At 44.0% G+C, this 15,354-nt stretch overlaps 1 protein-coding gene across 1 annotated transcript in view; it reads right to left on the bottom strand.

Moving 5' to 3' along the window:
• Nucleotides 1-14,980, bottom strand: part of sema3b (sema domain, immunoglobulin domain (Ig), short basic domain, secreted, (semaphorin) 3B) — an 84,902-nt gene extending 69,922 nt beyond the window's left edge. The window contains exon 1 of the mRNA XM_041856039.1: nt 14,713-14,980. The gene's annotated coding sequence lies outside the window, so the exon portion shown is untranslated. The remainder of the gene's footprint in view (nt 1-14,712) is intronic.
• Between the last annotated feature and the right edge of the window lie 374 nt (nt 14,981-15,354).

Here is a 15,354-nt window from a genome sequence, read left to right as displayed (position 1 = left end):
CCCACACACTAGCACGCGTGCACACGCACATACACACACACAGCCCTGTGCTCCCTGACGCTCTGACTGACACGCATTAGCTGATGCATAGAGACGGCCCAGCAACATTATGTACAACACTAAATTACTTTTTGATGTCAGGATCTGAAAGGAGGGCTGGAATTAAGAGCAGGGTTTGAATCAGTAGGCCTCCTATATTCTTCCTCCTCTCTTCTTTCTCTCTTTTTCTTTCTTGTGTTTATCTTTCTATCCCATGCATGTTTCTGTCGGTTTCTTTCCCAATTTCACATTATCTCACTAAGCCAATGCTACCTGGATACACGAGTTTGCAGTGTGTATGTGTGTCTGTGTGAATGTCATTGTGTTTTTATGAGAATTTCTAGTTTAAAGATTTAATGTCACGTGCACAAGTATAGTGACATTTATTTCATGCAAGCTCTAATCCCAACAATTAAGTGATCAATATCAATGTAGTACAAAAATCATTACAAGGTAGAATAAAAACACACAAGAAATCAAAATAAAATGTAAAAAAGAACACAAGAAATGTATGTGTCTCAAGGTTAATATGAGACACTGAGCAGAGGAATGATGATGATGATAACCCAGGGTTAACCCTTCCCCCCCCAGGGAGGTTCTCACCTATCTAGGGTGGGCTCTGCTGTGTGTCAGTGTGTGTGAGGAGGCCCCAAACACACACACACACACACACCACACACACACACACACACACACACACACACACACACACACACACACACACACAACAAGACCTACAGTGCCTTGCAAAAGTATTCATCCCCCTTGGCGTTTTTCCTACTTTGTTGCATTACAACCTGTAATTTAAATGGATTTTTATTTGGATTTCATGTAGTGGACATACACAAAATAGTCCAAATTGGTGAAGTGAAATAAAAAAAAGAACGGAAAAGTGGTGCGTGCATATGTATTCACCCCCTTTGCTATGAAGCCCCTAAATAAGATCTGGTGCAACCAATTACCTTCAGAAGTTACATAATCAGTTAAATAAAGTCCACCTGTGTGCAATCTAAGTGTCACATGATCTCAGTATATATACACCTGTTCTGAAAGGCCCCAGAGTCTGCAACACCACTAAGCATGGGGCACCACCAAGCAAGCGGCACCATGAAGACCAAGGAGCTCTCCAAACAGGTCAGGGACAAAGTTGTGGAGAAGTACAGATCAGGGTTGGGTTATAAAAAAATATCTGAAACTTTGAACATCCCACGGAGCACCATTAAATCCATTATTAAAAAATGGAAAGAATATGGCACCACAACAAACCTGCCAAGAGAGGGCCGCCCACCAAAACTCACAGACCAGGCAAGGAGGGCATTCATCAGAGAGGCAACAAAGAGACCCACGATAACCCTGAATGAGCTGCAAAGCTCCACAGCGGAGATTGGAGTATCTGTCCATAGGACCACTTTAAGCCGTACACTCCACAGAGCTGGGCTTTATGGAAGAGTGGCCAGAAAAAAGCCATTGCTTAAAGAAAAAAATAAGCAAACACGTTTGGTGTTCACCAAAAGGCATGTGGGAGACTCCCCAAATATATGGAAGAAGGTACTCTGGTCAGATGAGACTAAAATTTAGCTTTTTGGCCATCAAGGAAAACGCTATGTCTGGCGCAAACCCAACTCCTCTCATCTCCCCGAGAACACCATCCCCCCAGTGAAGCATGGTGGTGGCAGCATCATGCTGTGGGGATGTTTTTCATCGGCAGGGACTGGGAAACTGGTCAGAATTGAAGGAATGATGGGTGGCGCTAAATACAGGGAAATCCTTGAGGGAAACCTGTTTCAGTCTTCCAGAGATTTGAGACTGGGACGGAGGTTCACCTTCCAGTAGGACAATCACCCTAAGCATACTGCTAAAGCAACACTCGAGTGGTTTAAGGGGAAACATTTAAATGTCTTGGAATGGCCTAGTCAAAGCCCAGACCTCAATCCAATTGAGAATCTGTGGTATGACTTAAAGATTGCTGTACACCAGCGGAACCCATCCAACTTGAAGGAGCTGGAGCAGTTTTGCCTTGAAGAATGGGCAAACATCCCAGTGGCTAGATGTGCCAAGCTTATAGAGACATACCCCAAGAGACTTGCAGCTGTAATTGCTGCAAAAGGTGGCTCTACAAAGTATTGACTTTGGGGGGGTGAATAGTTATGCACGCTCAAGTTTTCATTTTTTTAGTCTTATTTCTTGTTTGTTTCACAATAACAAATATTTTGCATCTTCAAAGTGGTAGGCATATTATGTAAATCAAATGATACAAACCCCCCAAAAATCAATTTTAATTCCAGGTTGTAAGGCAACAAAATAGGACAAATGCCAAGGGGGGTGAATACTTTCGCAAGTCACTGTGTGCTAACTGATACCTTAACTTTACTCTGACTCACCTATTCATAACATTGTTTCCTATATCTGTAACCAACACTTTTCCTTTACAAAGGGGTTACAGCTAAGGGTTATTGAGGTCTTTGGGTGTCTCTGTTGCAAGCTAGGCCAATGGACTCTAGAAAAGGCAAACTCTTTTGAGTAAAGGGGGTGTGTGTCTCTGTGTGCTGGTTTGCCTACAGTTTGTGCTTAAGTGTGCTGTGTTGGCACATGTGGACAGGTATGCATCCATCTGTTGGAATTTACTCTTACCGTAACGAGACGTAATTACAGAACTAAATGCCTGGGTATGCAAATAAGAGTGTGTGTAGTGTTGTATGGGTGTGTCCAGGTATGTATGTAAAACTGATAGAGTCGAGTCTGAACTTTTTCCACATTGTGTTTCCTCCTGTTCTGTCTGGTGGTCACGCACTACCCCCACTATCAGCTACACACACACACACACACACACACACACACACACACACACACACACACACACACACACACACACACACACACACACACACACAAACAAACACAATGCTTACTGTGTGTGGTCTGTCATGCTTAACCTTTGATTTGAACCAATAGCATGACCTCCAGTGGAAGTCATCATTCAGAGTATTAAAGGCCTATCAGGGTGGAGGTCAAAGGTTAAAGGTGAGGGTGTGGAGGGGATGAGAGGGGGGTAGCCCTGTATGTTTGGTCAACCCTAGGAGGATGTACAGGTTACTGGGACCTACTCCCTTCACTATATTAGACACCCATCAGCCTCTCTGTCCATCCCTATTACCACAGAGAACGAGGCGGAACGACTCATGTAAGAGTTTTTTTGTCATGAATCTTGTTCTGGAGGTGGACACTAGCTAGCACAGCCACAAAGTCATAAAATCTGATTTTAAACCTAACTCCAACCTTAACCCTAATCTTAAGCACACTGTCTAGCCCTAACCTTAAATTAAGACCAAAAATGTTGACTAGTCAATTTTGACTTTGCAGCTGGCCTATCTAAGGGGAAATCGCTCAGTTCTGCCTCAAGGACAAGACTCATGACAACAAATGTCAACCTGCCGGAACAACAGGGAGCACACAATGACCAAACAACGAGAGACACACCATGACCAAACTCAGGCTAGGCTGGGAAAGGCTATAAGCTAGGCTGGAATGGCCTGCTACAACACATTTCTAAGCAATCTGTCACTGTCCCCTCTCCTCTCTGTTCTACCTCGTTCCTCTCCTCCTCCTCCTCCTCCCTTCTTCTTCCCAGTTTTGCTTAACACTCCCCAGTGCATCCGTCAGCAGTCACATTCCACACACACGCAATCCATCGCAGACGCTGTCACACGTGCACACACACACACACACACACACACACACACACACACACACACACACACACACACACACACACACACACACACACACACACACACACACACACACACACACACACACACACACACACACACTCCCTCTCACTCTTCCTTTAATCAGCCAGGGAATGCACGTTTCAGACAGTCGTCATCTCCGCTTAATGAACTTGGTCTCTGGTAGGGGGCGCGCAGGGTGACCGGTAAACATACAGGAGGTGAGGGACACAAAGGGCCCCTGTGTTTGGCCCCCCAGTACCCACTCACCATCCCTTTCACATGTCACAATCAGGGGCCACATGGAAAGACCCAACCCCACCCCTTCCCTTCTCTTCCCTTCCCTGGGCCTCCACCCTGGGAGAACAGACCGTATCTGTATATCTGTGAATACCCTGCTGTATACCTGCCATGCTTTCTGCCCTGGGGAGCATGGACAGCACTTCACACACGGCCCGGACCAAGGCTACACACATTCATACTGCAGTGACTGAGGGGACATAAATGGGCAAGTGTAAGTCCTAGTGTTGTACCATCACTCACCCCACATCTCACCCCCGCTTGATGCTCAGTAGGGTTCCTAGAAGGTTTCAGTGCAGTAGTTACCTCAGTATGGTTTCAGTGCAGTAGTTACCCCAGTATGGTTTCAGTGCAGTAGTTACCCCAGTATGGTTTCAGTGCAGTAGTTACCCTACGTACAGTACAGCACTTGTTCTTCTAGTCTGCCTCAATGGACAAGTTTCTACACAACCTCTCCCTCCGTCTCTCTCTTTCTTTCATTCATTTTTTCTTTCCCTTTCTCTGAAAATTCTGCCCCCTTTCCCACATACAGTGGGGAGAACAAGTATTTGATACACTGCCGATTTTGCAGGTTTTCCTACTTACAAAGCATGTAGAGGTCTGTAATTTTTATCATAGGTACACTTCAACTGTGAGAGACGGAATCTAAAACAAAAATCCAGAAAATCACATTGTATGATTTTTAAGTAATTAATTTGCATTTTATTGCATGACATAAGTATTTGATCCATCAGAAAAGCATAACTTAATATTTGGTACAGAAACCTTTGTTTGCAATTACAGAGATCATACGTTTCCTGTAGGTCTTGACCAGGTTTGCACACACTGCAGCAGGGATTTTGGCCCACTCCTCCATACAGACCTTCTCCAGATCCTTCAGGTTTCGGGGTTGTCGCTGGGCAATACAGACTTTCAGCTCCCTCCAAAGATTTTCTATTGGGTTCAGGTCTGGAGACTGGCTAGGCCACTCCAGGACCTTGAGATGCTTCTTACGGAGCCACTCCTTAGTTGCCCTGACTGTGTGTTTCGGGTTGTTGTCATGCTGGAAGACCCAGCCACGACCCATCTTCAATGCTCTTACTGAGGGAAGGAGGTTGTTGGCCAAGATCTCGCGATACATGGCCCCATCCATCCTCCCCTCAATACGGTGCAGTCGTCCTGTCCCCTTTGCAGAAAAGCATCCCCAAAGAATGATGTTTCCACCTCCATGCATCACGGTTGGGATGGTGTTCTTGGGGTTGTACTCATCCTTCTTCTTCCTCCAAACACGGCGAGTGGAGTTTAGACCAAAAAGCTCTATTTTTGTCTCATCAGACCACATGACCTTCTCCCATTCCTCCTCTGGATCATCCAGATGGTCATTGACAAACTTCAGACGGGCCTGGACATGCGCTGGCTTGAGCAGGGGACCTTGCGTGCGCTGCAGGATTTGAATCCATGATGGCGTAGTGTGTTACTAATGGTTTTCTTTGAGACTGTGGTCCCAGCTCTCTTCAGGTCATTGACCAGGTCCTGCCGTGTAGTTCTGGGCTGATCCCTCACCTTCCTCATGATCATTGATGCCCCACGAGGTGAGATCTTGCATGGAGCCCCAGACCGAGGGTGATTGACCGTCATCTTGAACTTCTTCCATTTTCTAATAATTGCGCCAACAGTTGTTGCCTTCTCACCAAGCTGCTTGCCTATTGTCCTGTAGCCCATCCCAGCCTTGTGCAGGTCTGCAATTGTATCCCTGATGTCCTTACACAGCTCTCTGGTCTTGGCCATTGTGGAGAGGTTGGAGTCTGTTTGATTGAGTGTGTGGACAGGTGTCTTTTATTCAGGTAACGAGTTCAAACAGGTGCAGTTAATACAGGTAATGAGTGGAGAACAGGAGGGCTTCTTAAAGAAAAACATCAGGTCTGTGAGAGCCGGAATTCTTACTGGTTGGTAGGTGATCAAATACTTATGTCATGCAATAAAATGCAAATTAATTACTTAAAAATCATACAATGTGATTTTCTGGATTTTTGTTTTAGATTCCGTCTCTCACAGTTGAAGTGTACCTATGATACAAAATTACAGACCTCTACATGCTTTGTAAGTAGGAAAACCTGCAAAATCGGCAGTGTATCAAATACTTGTTCTCCCCACTGTACCACCTGTGCACAACAGGAGATATCGCTGCCTGAATTTTACTATAACCTCCTGCTAGCACCGGTGTCTTATCATTCACTAGGCATCTTATTTCCCTAGTCGGTAACACTTCATTTTAAGATGTCCTTATTACACTTGTAACCATCAATTAAACAAGTATTGTTATTAACAGTAATAGCATGTAACTGGTGGTAATTGCAGTCTGTAATTACAGAAGTGTATCAACGAATGCTTGTTACCATGCTTGTTACAAATATGAACGTTTCCGATAGCATATATCCCAACGCATCATATTTCAGCGCCTGCACATTTCAGCCTGCACAAACCATGTGAAAAGTGTTAGCCAATTCAAAACCGACCACCTCATTGACACAATTCTGCAATAAAGGGACCTGGATTCTAATGCCCAATGGCAAAAACTTGTTCACAAATGGTTCACATAAAAAAATACCTTAAATTGTTAGATAAATTAACTGTGCATTTGACAATGGGTCAATTATTTTAACCATCAATTAAACATTTTTAGACACATTAAGTGTGAGAGTCATTCATGTTTGCCAAATTGTAAGCCTATTAAGCTTGGTTGAATCATAGTTTATAAATGCACTTCAAATGTTCATAAGACAAACTCTTATTCCATCATGTAACCTTGCAAGGGTTTCACTGTTGAGGAACATTCTCACTTTTGGATGGGATGCATTGGTGCAATTATTTATTTACACCAGGAATGAATTAAGGCATCATGTCAACATCTACCCATTTGCACAACACCCTCGAAATAACGACAACCTTGAACGGCCCAAATTTGTTGACACTGACGTCTTGTGACAGTGCGCAAAGAACGGGTCGAGAAGAAGGTCAGTGTGCAAAATCCAGACATGAGAGATTGCTGTGAAAGAAACAAAGTGTTGTAGACAAGACAAAAACGTCAACACAGGAGACATAAAGTAAGTTTTCCATGCAATTTGTTTAGCTTTTTTTTTTGATGATTTAGCATAGGTAGTTAGCTATCTAGCTAGCGTTTGCCAGCTAGCTAGCCTAGTGTTAGCTAGCTAGTTAAAGTAGCTAGCTAACATTAGCTTCTATGTCATTTTTGTTAGGCCTACCAACTAGCTAGCTAGCTACCTAGCTAGCTAATTACCATCTACAGAATAGACGTTTCATGCAATGTTGAGTTTTCTAACCTTGACTAGCTAGCTACCTAAAGCTGGCAAATAGCTATGCTATGGTTGCTACTTGCTAGCTAACTAGCTAGCTAACGTTAGCTGGGCTCGATGGTCTTATCTCCCTGAACCTTGTTCTCAGGGTATCAGTACCCCAAGGGTATTACATGAGACACACCCAGCATGTTAACGTTAGCTAGCTAGCTACTTGTGTCAACACACTATGAGTAACGAGAAGGGCTTACCAAGAAAAACGTCCAAAAGGACTAATTTGAGGTAGAAAGAATTTGGAGCACTCACAAACAACAAAAAAAGGCAGAGATTGATTTCTTATTGCTCACTTTAATCCATTGTACAGGATATGGACAGGTGACTGATGCTTCGACGTCAAGCTGACGTAAGCAGAGTGACCTGTCCATTGCACAAGAGAGGCATTCTGGCAGTACTCCTCAGACACTGTGGCTCCAAAGAGCCTAAACAATGATTTTTCACTGTCCTCGTTTCTATAATGTTGCCTTGATTTTTTGGGTCTCTGTGTCTCTGGATTCACAGACACCCAAATATTACCTATGTATATTTTCACATGGCCTATTGATTAACGAGACACACTATTTATATTTTTATTTTGTGCTATAATTTGCCATTTACCTTGAAATATATTATCATTATAATTGTGTTATATTGTTGTGTCTCAATGAGCCACTAGGCTATAAATAGGAGCTAAGTGCAATAGTCGGGTCACTCTGAGGAAGACGTCAGCTTGAAGCATGAAGGCCCACCTGAACTCTTCACTATGAGTAACATTAGTTCATTTTCAATATAGCCAAACACTAGCTAACTTATTAGTCTTAGCAAGCACTATTATTGCTAGCTGGATAACACAACAACTAGCTAGGTAGCAGGCCTAAACTATAGAAATCATGATGATGATAACTAGTATAGGGTAATGTAAATTGTCATAGCTACATTCTTCTTCTCTACCACAGATTCCCATAAGGTCTCAGAGTCCAGGATGGGAAAATGCTTACAACAAAGTAAACCAATGAAGACAGAGACAGAGCTGTCAATTTTCATTGTTACTTGTAATGTTAAAAAGGGAAGAAAAAGACAATTCCGTTTTTCTAAATTAGCTATCGAGACTACTAGTCACCACCACTAGAATAGTTATTTTATGTTTATGTTGTCTTTGTTTAATGTAATTAATCACTTTTTTGACTAAAGGAGAAGCTAATCTTTTGTTTGTAGGTATTTTCACTTGGTAATGAGTAGTATGTAGTTATATAGAAATTGCTTATAGGTAACTTTAAAGTTACACTTAACTTTAAATAGCTAAATCCTGTGTTACAACTAGCGAGACCTTGTACTTATGCAGATATAACATATGTACTCTGTGGTGTATTAGTGTGTTTATTTTCTCACTTGGATGGTGCTTTTAGAAGCTGACAATTAAAGTCAGAATGGGTAACATACTTGGTAGGTACACAATAATTACAATAATAATATGCCATTTAGCAGACGCTTTTATCCAAAGCGACTTACAGTCATGCGTGCATACATTTTTTTTTGTGTATGGGTGGTCCCGGGGATCGAACCCACTACCTTAGCGTTACAAGCGCCGTGCTCTACCAGCTGAGCTACAGAGGACCACAAGTAAGTACTCTTCAAGATACACTTCATTTTATATAGCTAAATCCTGTGTAACACATAGTAATTACCATGTACATATGCAGATATTACATGTACTCTGTGGTGTACTAGTGTGTTTATTTTCTCATTTGGATGGTGCTTCCGGAATCTTAAAAATTAGGGCCAGGTTGTCAGGATAGGTAATGTAATATAAATATGCATTAATTACAAGTAAGTACTCCTCAAGATACACTTCATTTTAACTAACTAAATCCTGTGTAACACCTAGTAATTACGTTGCACTTATGCAGAATTTACATGTACTCTGTGGTGTACCATATGGTAGATCCCAGTCAGTGAGGTTGACCTACATCTTATCTGTTTTTGTAAACCCAGATAGTACACTTTTTGGGGGCAAGTGCTAGCAACAATATTGAGTGGAAATGTTGAAGTGTGCATTCACGGGTTGGTCATTTGAGACTATGTAATCTCGGGACACATAGCACATCTGTCCACAAGAAATTACAACCTTGTGATAGTTATTACTGAATTGCATGCAGCTAAGAAGAAATGAAACACTCAATTGGTGAATTCAGTGGAAACTTGCCCACTTGTAACAAGCATGGTAACAAGCCTTCGTTGTTACACCTCTGTATTTACAGTCTGCAATTACCACCAGTTACATGTTGTTATTACAGTGTAACTATGAGTCATTACAATTAACTTAAATGCTTATTACAGTGTAATGACACTGTAATCAGGACCGCTTAAAACAAAGCTTTACTCCCTAGTTTTATTGTACTGGGATCTGATTGAGTGTGTTGTTACTGTACTCCCCACCCCTCGGTCAATCGGCTTCACAATGTCTCTGCAATGCAAACTGGTCTAAGTATTGTTTCTCAGGTTAATCCTTTTGTTGTGGAATTTGCTTTTAAATGCATTTCTTTGTTGTTGCAGTATAAGTTCTTATTAACAGAAACACGAACACATACTGTAAACTATCCACACACATCTAATATAATACACATGTAGGTAAACAAATACCAGTATAATTACTATCAATAAATGTGCCTGTTCTCTATTTTCATTTATGATCTAAAGCCCTATCTCTCCACAGATCTAAAGCAAATACACTCTCCACACAAACAAACACATGCACACAAACACCCACACACACTAACACTTACACACAACTCAAAAGGGCCCTTCGTCCCCTCCTCTCCCTCACTATGGGGTTCACCTTCAGAGAGTCTCTCTCTGCTGGCTGCAGCTGGGTAGACTAAGCCCTCTACTGCTGCTTTGGCTTACACTGAAATAAATGGGTGTGTCTCGGTGTGTGTGTTTGTGTGTGTGGGTTTATGTGTGTGTGTGTGTGTGTGTGTGTGTGTGTGTGTGTGTGTGTGTGTGTGTGTGTGTGTGTGCTCGTGTACACTCAGTGTGTGTCTGACTGTGACAGAGAGAAGGAGATGTAGAGAGTGATTGAGAAGGAGGAGTGGGGGTGGTGCTTTATCAGGAGGAAAAGCCAAATTAAAAATGTGGAATGATCCCCCCTCCTGGGAGGGGTTCAATTAGCAGGCTAGAAGGCTGGGAGAGAGGCTGGGAGACTGGGAGGCTGGGCTAAAAGCCACAGACTGGCCACATCCATTTTGAACCAGCATCACCCTATACACACGCATGCATGCATGCACATACACACATGCATTTCGCACTCATACACACGAACACACACTAGGGCCGGGACGATACCAGTATCGTTCTATTTTTTCCATGTCAACAATGAAAACACGAAGGAGACCAAACTCTTTGGGCCTTTAAAAACCTGCAGTATGTAAAATATTTTGTGCTATAGCTTGGAAAATAAATAAATGTGACTCTGGATGACAACATAATTATGTTTGTTTCCAACATTAGGGCTGTCTTCTTAAAGAAGTTAAATCCACTTTGTGTTTTGTTTACTTGCCACGATACTAACGAGTATCGCAATACTGGTATTGTCCCGGTCCCAACACACACATACACATACACAAGCGTGCGCGCACACACACCCACACATAACATCACAGATCACACCCCATACTGCATGGTTGCAGTTTCATTAGGTCTGGCTAATAACTTAAGAACCAGAAAGTGCGTAGGCAAGGAAGGGCGAATAGGGGAGTGAGAGAGTGGGGTGCGGGGAGAGGGAGGGAGGAGGATTAAGTGACAAAGGGGTAAAAAGGGAGGGAGGGAGGGAGGGAGGGAGGGAGGGAGTGCATGGGCTCTGATCCAGAGCATCTGGAGAACAGAGGTGAGTGAGAACACAGGTGGTGAGAGGAAAGGAGGAGAGGAATAGATGGAGGGGAGGAGGGAGGAACATTAATGGAAGAGATTTGCTCCTCTCCTCTCTACCCCCCCATTAATTTCTTCTATTCCCCCTCCTCTAACCTGCTGTATTCTCTTCTCATAATCTCAGCTCTTCTCTCCCTCTCTCTTTCCCTCTTTATCCTCCTCTCTTGTTCCTACATCACCCTCTCCTCATCTTTCCCCTTATCCTCTCCCCTCCACTCCTCTCTCTTCATGGCCTTCGTTCTGTTATGATGGTTAGGTGCAGCTGAGGGCTTTGACTTCCCCTGAATCTGAATCTTGAATCCCAACAGCTGTAACTTTGACTGGCACTGCCACAACAGGATGAGAATGAGATGGGAGAGGACTGGGGGGAATAACATGCTGTATACAATATATCCATCCTGTGGCCTGAATGAGGGTGAATGGGCTTTTCCTATCCTAAACTAGCCTGACAGGGAGGTGTGAGTATAGTGAGTGGAAAATATTTAACTGCATAGTGTGAGGCTCACTGAATGAAATACCAGACGTGCCGCAAGAGCCTGGATTCACTTCCTCTCTACGTGGACTGAGAGGTTTACTGTGAGTTGTCACACACCAAACTGTAGAAATGCTGCAGTTGCACACGAAAACACTCCTGCAGCTCCATGGTTGGCCCTGTGTGTGTGTGTCTATGTGTGTGTGTGTGTGTGTGTGTGTGTGTGTGTGTGTGTGTGTGTGTGCCATCTCGGCCGGTGGCACCAGAGTGTGACAGGTGAGGAGTGACAGGTAAGGGACGCTTTACTGCACGCACTCAGCAGCGTACCAGCAGGCCTGGCTGTCTCGTTATCAGGCAGGCACCCGGCAGAACAGCCAAATCCCCTCTCTAAGCCCCCGAGGCGGGCGAACGCTCCCTTTACCTCAGCTCTGAGGGGCCGATGGGGGGAGGAGAGGGAGGAGAAGAGGGGGAGGAGAGGAGGGGGAGGAGGAGGGGGAGGAGGAGGGAGAGGAGAAGAAGGTGAGGAGGAGGGAGAGGAGAAGAGGGGTAGGAGGAGGGGGTGATGGATTCTCGCCTGCAGCCTGAACCCCAAGCGCACACGCACGTCACACACACATCGCACACACACTGCCACATAAATCTATGCATACGCGATGCACACACAAATGCTGCCACATACTGTATATGCAGACACATATGCCAGGGTCCAAACACACACACACAGTATACACACACACAGCACAATTACAGGCAGGTCCTGGCTGAGGCTGTTTGGCTGCGATGACAGACGGCTCTGCACATTAAGGCAAATATAAGGAGAAGCAGAGGTAGAGAGAGGAGGAGAGGAGGAAGCATGAGTGTGTCCAAGACAAGCAGGGAATGAGGCTTCAGCCTGCCAAAGAGCTCCTGATCCACCCACTCCTACTCTCCACACTGTTCAGTCCATGTCAGAGTCCCTCCCGTCCCTCTCGCACTGAGCCCACAGCACGGGGATCGGCTACAATGGCTGATATACATCTAAAGGAGAGAGAAAGGTCAGATGGACTTCCTTGTTGTGTGGTACACTGCTAGTACACTGTTCTGAACTGCTTTTCCCCTAAAGCTTCTGATGCTGAACTGAGATTGGCCCTTCTAGCCTGTGTTTCACCCCTGGTTCAGTGTATCGTTGTCATGTTATCTGTACCTGATGATGCTAACTGAGCTAGTCAGACTATTCAATCCCACATGGTTGCACTGTGATCTTATATAACTAGAGGATCAGGAGTTGTTCCTGTTCAGATCACACCTGACCATACTGTACCCATGAGGCTCTGTGTTTATACAAACAGTCTCCATGTGCCAAGTTGTTTCTAAAACCGTTTCTCTCAAACCGTTCTTCCTCCTTTACAGATGAATTCAAGGGAAAACATAAGGGGCAAGTGATCATTACCAGTGTAAATCAAATGATGAAGCTTATGTAAATAGTCATTTGATTTAGTTCTGCAGTCAACAGTGACATAGTAAGTCTACAGGAGAAAGCATCTCCACACACACACACACACACACAGAGAGAGAGAGAGCGAGAGAGCGAGAGAGCGAGAGGAACACCTTACTCTCATCAGGAGTGAATATCATATCAAATGCCTGTACTGTTATATTTATTCAGCTGGATTGAAAATAAAAATACATCTGATGAAATGTTGATGATCACAGCATTTAGCTTTTTATGTGTATGAGAGAACAACTTGTCTCCTCTTTAGTCCCCTCCAGCAACAGCAAAAAAGTCAATATTTCAAGAGATCAGCAGCATTCATTAAATATTTCAAACAAAGAAAACTGACATTGCTACTGTATATATTTCTTCCTCTCTGTCTGTTTCTCATTCTCTCTCTATTTTTCTCCCTCTCTCTCTCTCTTTTTTCTCCCTCTTCCTCTCTCTCTTTTTCTCCCTCCCTCCATGTCTGTGATGTGTAACATTCCCGTCCAGCCCAAAGCACACAGACACAGAGTCTCACCACACCGCCAAAGTCACTGCCGCTTTGTAGCCCAGCCACTGGCCCGCACTCACCACAAGGAGTGTGAGAGAGAGAGCGAGAGAGACAGAGAAACCGAGAAATAGACTGACTAGAACCACATAGATCTACAGTAGAGCTCTCCATAGAGAAACAAACACAGATACATACCTTTTAGCTCAGGTGCTCAGGAGTGTTCAATCAAGTATCCAGGGGGAGATGTGGTCTTTGAGTAACACACTGGGTTAAAAGGCTGAAGGTACCAAGGATTATTGGAGATGACAGACACAGACAAACAGATATGAGGGAGACTCTCTCAATGTAATCTGCACTACTTTAGAGTAAGGAGAGAGAGAGACAGAGAAAGAGAGGAATAAACTCCCTTCGTTAAAATGAGCCCTTTACAAAACATGCAGAAAGGAGAGAAAAGCCAGAGCTAAATTAGATTCAAGTGCAGAAGTGACAGAGTGTGGAAAGATGGGTAGGGATGGAGGGATGGGGGAGGAAGAGAGAGAGATGGGCTGTACGGGATTTCAGGTGTAAAGAGACAGTATCCTCTTTTGTTCCGCTGGTCACTATTAGGAAAAATCCTCTGAACAGGCAACTGGAAATGTGAACTAAATATGATTACTTTTACTTAAAATTGACACTCTAGCACAAGCACACAACTGGCTTTTCAGATAACTGTAGTGAGAAAGGTTGGGAATCTCCAACTGAAAAAGGATCACTTTCTCACACTTTCCAACTGAAAAACACCACTAGGCAAACATTTATCTATAACTCCAACACTGACCAGTTCAATCACACAAACACAACCACACTGACAAACACTCTTCTTCCAAACTACTGTTCAAATAACAGACACATGATAAACACACCCCAATAACAACCACTATAGCACTGGGAAATAAAGGAAAGGAATGCCTTACCTTTGTACTCTCTCTGTCTGTGTGTTCCTGGTACTGTAGCACTCCTAGGTCCGTGTCTCTCTGTCTGTGACAGGTGCCATGGTGGAGCAGTAGAGTCCAGAGTAAGGAAAGGTAGTCTATCTTGCTCTCTCTCTCTCTCTCTGGGCTGTAGGGAAGGGGAGGACAGTCAGGGAGTAGGACAGCACATAGAGGTTCTCTCACACTCTTTTTTTCTCCCTCTCCCTCTCTCCCTCTCAGCCTTTTCGTTCTTTCTTTGACTGATATACTCTTTCACTCTCCCACTACTCAACGGCTCTCTCTCTCTTTCTCTCTTTCTCTCACACACACACCCTCCTCCTTCTTTCGAAGCCACGCCCTCTGCAACGGTCCAAAGGTAAAGTCCTTCCCTCCCTCTCCTCTCTCTCTCATTCCATCTCTCTGCCTCCCTCTCTCTCCTTTCCTCCCTCTTTCACCCTCCCCGAGTCCCACATGTTTTGTTATTACATATGGCACTTTGACATCTCTCTGTGTCTGCTCAGTCATGTGTGTGACTGAATGCTGTGATCTCTACGTGGTTCTATGTCTGTTGTATCTTCACTTTGATTTGACTGGTTCCGGGTGTTCAAGAGTGGTAACAATTTTGGCTAGCTATGGCTCTTGGGT

This window comes from Coregonus clupeaformis, unplaced genomic scaffold, assembly GCF_020615455.1.
Source record: "Coregonus clupeaformis isolate EN_2021a unplaced genomic scaffold, ASM2061545v1 scaf0303, whole genome shotgun sequence".
In the NCBI taxonomy this organism is placed as follows: domain Eukaryota; kingdom Metazoa; phylum Chordata; class Actinopteri; order Salmoniformes; family Salmonidae; genus Coregonus; species Coregonus clupeaformis.
This window is presented reverse-complemented; position numbering and strand designations above follow the sequence as displayed.